We start from the raw sequence: 10,731 nt of genomic DNA, 5'->3' as shown, positions 1-10,731 counted from the left end.
ATTCGATAATATGTAAAGATTTTGTGCTCTCCAATGAAAATTATGAAAAAGTTCCTATACAAAACAGTGTCAACATACTAAATTTGTGCAAAATCGGTCAAACAGTTACCCAGAAATTGAATTTTAAAAATATAACTTTTCTTAGTAAATCAACTTTTATTAATAAATTTTAAAATATCGCTTGTACTAATTAATTAGCATATTTGAGATCACCAACTCGTACCATTAAGATCGAATCTTAGACCGTGAAGATCAGATCATTAGTTTTTTTTTTCACTTATTGTACATGTGAGGGGCCATATAGACAGTTAAAAGAACCCTTCCTTCTTTTCTCTGAAAAAATAACCCCTCTTACTCATGTAATAATTCTGAAAAGTAATTCTGAATAATAATTCTGAAAAGTAATTTAAAATGAATATTCTTAATGTTAGTTAGTCTAACTCAAATGCAAATCAGATTAAGTAATGTTTATCATATAATTTACTTATGCGATGTAAACTTAATTTGAACATTACTCGCTCACGCAATAAAAATAATTAATATATCTGCAACTGATTAGATTGTTAATGACCAGATTTTTACTTATTAATGACCAGAAAATAAAATTTCTGTCAGTTGATCCAAGTCGATATAATTTCGTTTGGTTTATTGGCCTTATTGAGAAATGTAATGAAGAAAAGATAAAAAAGAATCGAAGAAATTGTGACTTTACTCGCATAATATGGAAAGGAGAAAATAGATTCAAAAAATGGACTATTTATTTTTTGTTTTGAAAAACGTATGTAAGCCTAACTCTTGGAAGTAAAATTCTAGTCCATCTCACCCTTTATATTTGAACGGCGGCTTACCCGGTCGTTTTAGTGCTTTTATATTCAACTTTTACGCAGATTGAATCAAATTGCAACATACAATAATTTTACTTGTACCAATAAACAATGAACTGTTTGCTTGAGATTTGATAAGAAAATAAATTTTGCTACAGTCAAATTTACAGTCTTCAAAAATAAAAACCATGCATTATATTGCTCTTATTCAATCTAAATCAGGAAAAAAATAATAAAATTTTACAGGCGTACCCCTCTAACAGACAATAGATACCAATAACAATAGATTGCAATTGAAAGATTCGCAACAAGACTTCGGAAAGCTTAAAAGTTTAAGTAGAAACAACAATAAAGAGCTTACTTATCTTTTGACAAGTCTGGATTCTATCAGCACTAAGAGTTACGGCAATTTGATCATAAAAGAAAATTAGAAACGAAACTGAAAATTTTTGCATTTATTTATCTATTTTTGACGAGGATTAAATATAGATATTTAATCCTAGAATTGGAATTGGAAGAAGTCGATGTAAAAAATTAAGGATTTTCTGAAAGTATATATTTGAGCATGGTGGAATTTAATTCAAGAAAATATTGCAGATTTTCATTATCAGTAAGAAGAGTTTTCTGATAAAAATAAAATCACTCTGTTAAAAAAAATGATTTAGAATCTGCGAAAAACGAAAAATGACTTTTCAGAAGCTGAATCTAAGAATTGTGACATGTTGTAAGCAATGGAAACCAAGAGACCTTCGAAAATAAAAATATTTTAAAAAATTCCCCATAAAAAATTTACGATGAAAAAAAAAAGAAACTTTCTTAACAGATCACTTTCATTAAATTTATTTTTCAAAAAATTTGATGAAATTAAATCCTAAAAAAATTAAATTACTGCTGCTTATTAAATTTTTATTTATGTTTTATTAAGTACTTATGGATTATTAAATGACAAAGAAAATGGCCAAGAAATATTTTCCAATCTCAATTGAGAGGTTTCACTGTATTTCAGGCTGAATTGTAACATTTAATCCATTGTATTTCATGTTGCACTTCTTTCGTCCTCTTCGCACGCCTTTCACTTTTCATATTTTCCTCCTTTTGTATAACTTTTAATATAAAAAATAAAATTTATTAATGGTAATTTTTGGACAATTATTTAATCAGTGCGTCGTATCATCATTCATTTTTTTTTATTTCGGCCAGTAAAATTTCGAACTTAAAAATAATGCAAACATTTTTAAATAATAAAATTGCCCGACAATATTCGTAATGATCCTTATTCAAAATGACTTAAGCGACTTCCTTAATCTTAATATTATTACAATGCCCTTGGTTTTGATTGGTAGGGGAAGATTATTTTAACCATTAAATATCTTCTGAGGAGCTGGGGCTGAGGAGTTTTCATAAAGGAAAAGTTGTAGCAAGGAGGATGACTTTGAAGAAATTTTCCTTCTAAGTTTTATAGAAAAATATCACTAAAACTTATCGTTTTTTCTCTTTTTCGTTTCACAATTTTAAAACTTATTTTCTACATATTTTAGCATTTAGCCACCCTTTTCCTTTCCCAATAGCTCTACACAATTGAAATATTTAGCGCCACAATTTTAGCTAAAAGTGGATAAAGAGATTAAGGTTTGAAAGTCTTCACATAGTTAATCTTCAAACTTACCTGCAAAATCTCTCATTAACTGACTGAAATACCTATATTGCCCAAAAGCAATCAAAATGACTGTATTGTGAAAGAATAATTAATGTATAAAGAAATTTGTTTAAATTTAATTTTTAATATTTTTGACATTATTTTCAGTTATATAACAAGTCATTAGTAAATATTAAACAATAAAAAAGTTATATGCTGTACAAAAGTCACTAAATTCTGAGAAATTGCGTCATCATTGTTTTTCTAATTGAAATTAAAAAGCAGTCAAAATGACTTCCTTGGGCAATCTAGTGTTAAGAATCTATTAATACGATGTTAAGGCTAGATTTTCTTTTCAGATTCAGTAAATGAAACACCCAAATACAAACCTTGTAATATCTAAAAATCAAAATTTTTCCGTTGTTATATTAATTGGATCAAGTTTTATTCGATGAATATATAATATATTTGAAACAACGAATCTGATTTAGCATCTATCAACAAGATGTTAACGGTCGATTTTCTTTTCAAATCGAGTAAATGAAATACCCAAATACAAACCTTGTTACATATAAAAATCAACATTTTTTTGTTATTATATTAACTGGATCAAGTTTTATTAGATGCGTCATATTTGAAAAAAAAAACGAATCTGAATTTATTAAGAATCTATCAACACGATGTTAAGGCTAGATTTTCTTTTCAGATTGAGTAAATGAAGCACCCAAATACAAACCTTGTTGTATCAAAAAATCAGAATTTTTGCGTTGCTATATGAATTGGATCAAGTTTTATAAAATGTGTCATACTGGAAACAAATCTTTAAGAATTAGGCAGTTTTACCTAGTTTTAATTTCTTGAGGCAAACGCTAAATCCTTTCTCTTTAACCAATTATGACCTTCACTTTTTTTTATCATTTTTACTGACTTCGCGTGTTTCTAACATTTTCATGAATATTTTTCTTTTCACATTTAGCATGTCATTTCAGAGAGTATAAGATTAACTTATCAGTTTAAAGGTTTTCATTTTGAGTTAAAATATTGCAACGATAAAAATTGAAATTATTTATTTCAAAAATAATAGGATTTTATATGTTCATTGTTCCATTGATAGAATAAGAGTTCGTAAAAATTAAAACAAGTTGTTGTTTCTTATAGTTACTATATTTCGTTAATTTTCTTAATTACTTCACAGTTTTATGCTATGTTTTAATAGTGAGAACACTGACAGGTTATTTTGCACGTTCATGTACATATGTTTTGCCTAAGCTCTGGAGATAAACTAAATTGTTTGAAAGGCATTCATTAACGAAAGGAATGCTACGTAAAAGTGCGAAATCTCTATTATTAAAACAGCTTCAGTTGTATTTTCGATTTAGTTTAAGATTTCAAATATAAAATTAATAGGCATTCAAATGTTAACAAATTCTTTGCTTATTTTATCTTAATTTTATTAAAAAATAGTAACTTTCAAGGGCAACTTAACCAAAAATCATGATATACAACCAGATAAATGAAAACTAAATGAACCACCGTATCAAACAAGTAATCTACACACAACTTTGTTATCCATAATTTCTTGTGTTAATTATCTCAAATATGTACTGCCTTTTACAAGTTTTCCAAACGTTCATTTTGAAAATATTAGTCATCTTTGAGTGCATCCATATAGATTTTTATTTCGGAAAACAATGTAATTTTTAATTATACATAATTTTGGCGAGTTTTTTTAATCCTCCCGAAATTTTCGATGAAATGTTTACACTGTTTAGTATATGGAAAATCTTAATTGTCAATAGTATACTCTATTTAAATTTTTTTCCGTTGATGTAAATTTATTAAGATATGATTTTAAAGTTTGAATGCCATTTTTAAAAGTAGGTAGGTACTTTATTTACGTCGCACTAGAGCTGCACAATTAGCGACGGTCTCGGAAACATCCCTGAGGTTGACATGCCATCGCAATTTTGACCCTCTGCAGAGAAAATGGCTCCCCTACTTTAGTAGCCCGACGACCTGCGAGAACACTTTAACCATACCGCCCACCCACAGTTCCTACGCAGGTTTATCAAAGTGGTCACCCACCCTCTTACTGACAGTGATGCTTGAAACCATGTCTTTACGATCAGTCCAGTCCACTGCTGAACCATTTTTAAATGTAAGTCAGCCAATTTGTATTTGGATGAGTGACTAGTAAAAGTTATAATCATACAAGCTACATTTTTTATAAGATAACATAAGATGATAGTAACATAATTTAAAACAATTTTTTATTAATTTAAAGATCTGTATAGTACTTTTTTTTTCCTAATTATATTTTTAAAAAAATTGCGCAGTATAAATTGCGTTTAGAAACAATTACATGAATAAATAAACTAATTATATTTAAAAAAAATTTGCGCAGCATAAATTGTGTTTAAAAACTAATAACTAATAAACTAATTCCTTAGGTTAATAATTTTCAATCTGTAGTCAGGCTTAAAAATTTATGCACCTTCACATTGTTGTTAACACAAGTTTAAATAGGAGTAAAACCCACTTCGCATTAGAAAATCACGAAAAAAAGTTTTCACAATAATTTTTCGATAGTTAACTTTTTGAACTCAATTATGCGGTTTTTTACAAAATGTGTTTTATTTCTTGCATAAAAATTTCAATCATATGTTGAATTAAAAGAAGTGGAAAAAACTTAAAAAAATCATTCGAAAAAAAAAAATAGACAAAATTTCAGTGTCTTTTTTTTAAATTTATTTTAAATTTTTTAACTCTATGAGTTTTCAGTTTTTTTTTACTCCGAATCGATATAGCGTAAGTACTTCGAGGATTTAAAACTATATTTTTAACTTTATAAGGAGTTTTCAGAAATTTTCATAATGTGAGAATTTGTTTTTTTTTTAAAAAAAGCATTAAAAATACGTTTTCTGCAGAATATCGTAAATCAATTAAATATTTTTGGAAACTTAAGCTGTATTTTTCTTCGTCATCAAAACGAAAACTTAATTGACCTATTGAAAATGAAAGAGGTTTGAAAATCATGTTCTTTGTTTTGAGCATTAGTTTACAGAGATGCAAGAAATAATGTTAAAATAAACATAACCAATTGAAGGATTTTAGAATTGAAACGTGTAAATGTATCCTATTAATAAGACATTCACTCTTTGTTGACATCTGTTTAAGTAAAAAGTAAAGAGAAATCCAAACAATTCATCAAATTTTAATAACTCAATATGTGCAACGTTAGCATCAACTTTTGTATATGGATCTTATAAAATACGTTTACGGTTTTTTTAAACATTTTTAGCCTACTCATTTAAAAAAATTCCATTTAAAAAATTATTTTCTTCTTTCCCATGAAAAACGTCTTAAATGGCTAAAACAATTTCCATTTAAAAAGTTCTTTTCTTCATTCCCACGAAGAACTTCTTAAATGGTTAAAATAATTTCCATTTAAGAAGTTCTTTTCTTGTTTCCCACGAAAAACTTCTTAAATTGCTTTTACTGTATTTAAATTGTAATGATAACCTTTCCATTGTGTTTAAAATATTTTCTTAAATTCATTTTTTAGGTTGAGTTGGCTTTTAACAAACTCACTTTTTCCAATATGATTTTCATTCTCATTTGAGATATTGAAAATTGACATTCTTTTTTATGACTTAGTCATTTGTTCATTTTTCGTAAATTTAGGAAAAACCAAAGTATAATATTCATATATGACATGGAATTCCTCCAGTAATGAAAAACGTAATGAAAATAAAAAAATATAAAAAAATGAAGATTGGAATGGTAAAAAATGAAGTACAATGAAAAATGAAATTTAAAAAAAATTGAATGAAATTTAAAAAAATAATTTAAAAAAGTATTTTAAAGTTGCTTGTAATCCACCTAAAACAGAAACAATTATTCGTTAAACAGAAAATTAAAATTATTATATTAATAGCAAAATAATAATTATTATTAATAATATTATTAATAACAAAATTATTAATAATAATAATATTATTATTAATAATAAATAAATTATTATGAATAAAATTAGCATTAATAACAAAAAAACAGGTGAGTTATTTTTTTTACATAATTTTTAGGTTGAAGGGAGGAGGTTGGGATTTTTGGGTGTATATCTGGAAAAATCAGTTTTTATAAAAAAAAACTAAAAATTAAAAGCAAGAACAAAAACAAGAGTTTAAAACAATGAAATTTCAAAAAGAGACGATATCAATATTTAAAAAAAAACTATTTATTGTGTCTTCACAATTTCATTAATAATATTTTAAAATCGATCAAATCTTGCATGGTGCACTTTCGTTTTTTAAGTATTAGCTATTTGTCCATGAAAAAATACTTTTAAATTATGCAAAATAACTGAAATACCTTCTTTTAAAAATTATGAAAGACTTTTTAAAAAATCGCAAATTATTGCAATACTATTCTTTAAAAAAATATCACAGGATTTTTTCCAAATTTTCATTCAATTACTTGCAATTTAAATGAAGTTAAAAAGATTTTACACTTTTTTTAAGTTGAGTGTAATTATTTGTGCTTCAGAAATACTCTGATTTCAGAAAACGTTAAACTTCTATATAAATTTACAAAAATAGCTTTCTTTTTTTGTCATCAGACAAAAAAGGCAATTCATTCAAATCGGAATTAAAAATAGATCATGGTCTTTTCAAAAAACTAAAATAATTAGCCACTTTTTTAAAAGTATCAGGTTTTGTAAAAAGAAAGTTCGCAGTTCTATAATTTTACGAGAATATTATTAATATTGGAAATTAAAAGCGGTTTGGATAGTCACTACTCACAAAATGGTTATATGACTGTGACTTTAAATTTTTTTTAAAAACATACATATTAGGAAAAAATAAAAAGAATCTATTGTGTATGCTTTATTTTAAGAGAAAATTGGCCCCTAACATAAGATAAATACAATAATAAATTACAATTCTATAAAATATATTTGTATTTAATTTTAAAGTTGATTCATTTAAAATGATTCGTTTTCAATACATAACATTAAAAAAAACTGTTTTTTAAAAAAGTGGACAATTATAAAAGAAAAATTAAAAATATATCTTAATTATAAAAAGTTCCAAATCATTAAGGAGTAAGTAAAGAATCATTCAAAATAGCTTTATTTTTTAATTTAAAAAAGTTGTTTATGTATATCAACTATAAATAAATGATCTAAAGATTCCAAAGATATTAAAAAGTATGTTTAAAGCGCCAAAGTTGGCTTTCCAGCCAACTTCAGTGTCTGAGATGTCACATGACCCAGTGACACTGTTGTGCTTCTTGTATCTCCACGGAGACAACGCATGCGCTTCCAATCTGTCTCAGAAACTTGAAACAAATTATTGGTAAACAACTCACACACACCATTCTCTCATTTTATTATCCTTTCAATTACGGTAGAAAAATAATTAGCAACTTCCGAAGACTTTTTTATATATATATATATATATATATATATATAAAGAGAGAGAANGTAAGCCAAAATATATATATATATATATATACTTTTAACAATTTATGCATGAATTGGAAAGACAAAAAAGAAATGATATTTTCAGACATGCATGAAACAGGATTTTAATAACAGAAAGTTTGCAACTTATTGAATGATTCATTGATGAACAAAACACAGATTAAATATGTATAATTGCGCATTATTTTGGGATTAGCACAGAAAATTGTCGTTTAAATTTTAAAATATCTTAAAATAAAATTGATTTCCAATTTTAATAACTGTACTTTTTTAATTACCTAAGCACAAAATACTTTCCTTTTCATCAAATCAAAAAACGTAGACATCACATTCGAAAGACGTGGGGGGAATTTGCGGTGTTGATAGAAGTTGATTACGAAAGTGGTGAGCTTTATTTGTTTCGGTTCAAGTGTGAACCAAAATATAATGCTAGTTTGCATGTGTTATTTTAATAGCTCAGAAAATAGTCACAATAACTATTAGCAGGGAGCTAAATTTTGCTTTAAACATTTACGAGACAATCGAAAATTGTAGTATTGCAATCAAGCACAGAGCTGCAATTTGAGCGCACTAGCACAACGTAAAGTGGTTGACATTTTGATTGACGATTTATTCTATATGGAGATATATTCTACTTATATTGGGCAAGAAACGATTGAAACTAGCATTGTGAGCAGGCACAGAGTTCCATTTGAGATTGTGGGGAGAGCAGATATCGTCAACCTTCATCTATGAAAAGGTACCCGGACATAGAATCGAGTTAACATGCCTTATATACCAGTGAACATGAATTGTATTTTTGTAGTGGTAGATACACTCCCCCACCAGAATTATAGCTGTGACAGAATTCGATGACGAATACCATCAGTTGATTAATTTCTGCTTTGTGAGAGCCTGGGAGAGCTGTATTAAGATCACTATACTTTTGCTGATCGTGAGAGCTGTATTGAGTTGACGGTCGTGGTTGCTCCTGTGTTGCCATTAGCAGTTAAGTGCATGCAGGCCGACGCTGTGTGTGTGATCGAGACTGAGTAGCAACAGCGCGAGGTGGTGGGGTGTCGCAGGTCACAGGTAGCAAATCAACTGTTCAATGTGGACCATCCATCGAAGTAGGCTTGTTCAAATCGAAGTGGGCGTTACTGTCAAGGTTGGCATGTTCATATCACGTCCGGGTCACCAATGTGGGTAGAGTAGATATCACAATGTCAACCTTCGTCTATCAAAAGGTACCCCAACATAGAATCGAGTTAAAAAGCTAGTCAGAAAATGGATACTGTGTCAAGTACATAGATTGTGTCTACATATGTGACATGCAAAAAAGTGACAAAAACTTGATATCCTATACTTATAAGACACTAATACATTTAAGGCTAAATTCTGAAAATTAGTGCACAAATCTTAAATATTTTAAGCTTTAGATGTATTGATGTATTGATTTGTTTAATAAATTGAACTAATTATATGAATCCAATAAAGCCCTTAGACGTGTTATTTTAATCTACATGATACCGGCAAAGTATGAAATCCAGCATTATATATAATGCCTAAAACTAGCCGGCAAAGTATGAAATGATTTATATTTCACACATTGCCTAGGCATTCTATATAATGCCGTATGCTATTTAGACAAAGTATGAAATGCACGCCCTGATGAGGTTATTATGTAAATGATGTGCATGTTACTGTAAATGACTGAAATCGGTGGTTGTTGACTTTCACCGGTGAATGCTGACAATCACATAGTCGCTTTGGTGAATGTCCGAAATATTTATTACATCCGATTTGATATTAATTTATTCGTGGATATAATTACATTTATTCGATATTTTAATACTTACTGACGATAGATTAGAAGAAATATCAGTGTTTGGAGTATCGGGCAAATGTATATTACGGCAAACGATATTTTATAGATTAGAAGAAGCATCAGTGTTTGGATATACCGGGCAATGATACTTGACCTTAAAAAACATCAGTGTAGGGTATACCGAGCAAATATATACCGGGCAGTGGCATTGAACCTAAAAAAACATCAGTGTATGGTTTACCGAGCAAATGTATACTGGGCAGAGGCACTGAACCTTAAAAAACATCAGTGTAGGATATACCAGGCAAATGTAAACCGGGCAATGGCACTTGACCTTAAAAAAACATCAGTGTAGGGTATACAGGGCAAATGTATGCCGGGCAGTGGCACTTAACCTTAAAAAACATCAGTGTAGGGTATACCGGGCAGTGGCACTTGACCTTAAAAAAACATCAGTGTAGGGTATACCGGGCAAATGTATACCGGGCAATGGCACTTGACCTTAAAAAAACATCAGTGTAGGATATACCGGGCAAATATATACCGGGCAATGGCACTTAACTAGACCTAGTATATATTTCGGACATTTAAAAAGGTCTAGCTAAATACCGCAGCACGGTATACATTTGCCCGGTATGCCCTACACTGATGTTTTTAAGGTCAAGTGCCATTGCCCAGTATACCCTACACTGATATTTTTTAAGGTCAAGTGCCACTGCCCGGTATACATTTGTCCAAACACTGATATTTCCTCTAATCTATCGTCAGTAAGTATTAAAATATCGAATAAATGTAATTATATTCACGAATAAATTAATATCAGATCGGATGTAATAAATATTTCGGACATTCACCAAAGTGACTATGTGATTGTCAACATTCACCGGCGAAAGTCAACAACCTCCGATTTCGGTCATTCACAGTAACATGCACATCATTTACATAATAACCTCATCAGGACGATTATCAAGTTACCACG

Source organism: Parasteatoda tepidariorum, chromosome X1 (genome assembly GCF_043381705.1).
Source record: "Parasteatoda tepidariorum isolate YZ-2023 chromosome X1, CAS_Ptep_4.0, whole genome shotgun sequence".
Taxonomy (NCBI): Eukaryota; Metazoa; Arthropoda; class Arachnida; order Araneae; family Theridiidae; genus Parasteatoda; species Parasteatoda tepidariorum.
The sequence above is the reverse complement of the archived record's forward strand: the minus strand, read 5'-3'. Positions refer to the sequence as shown.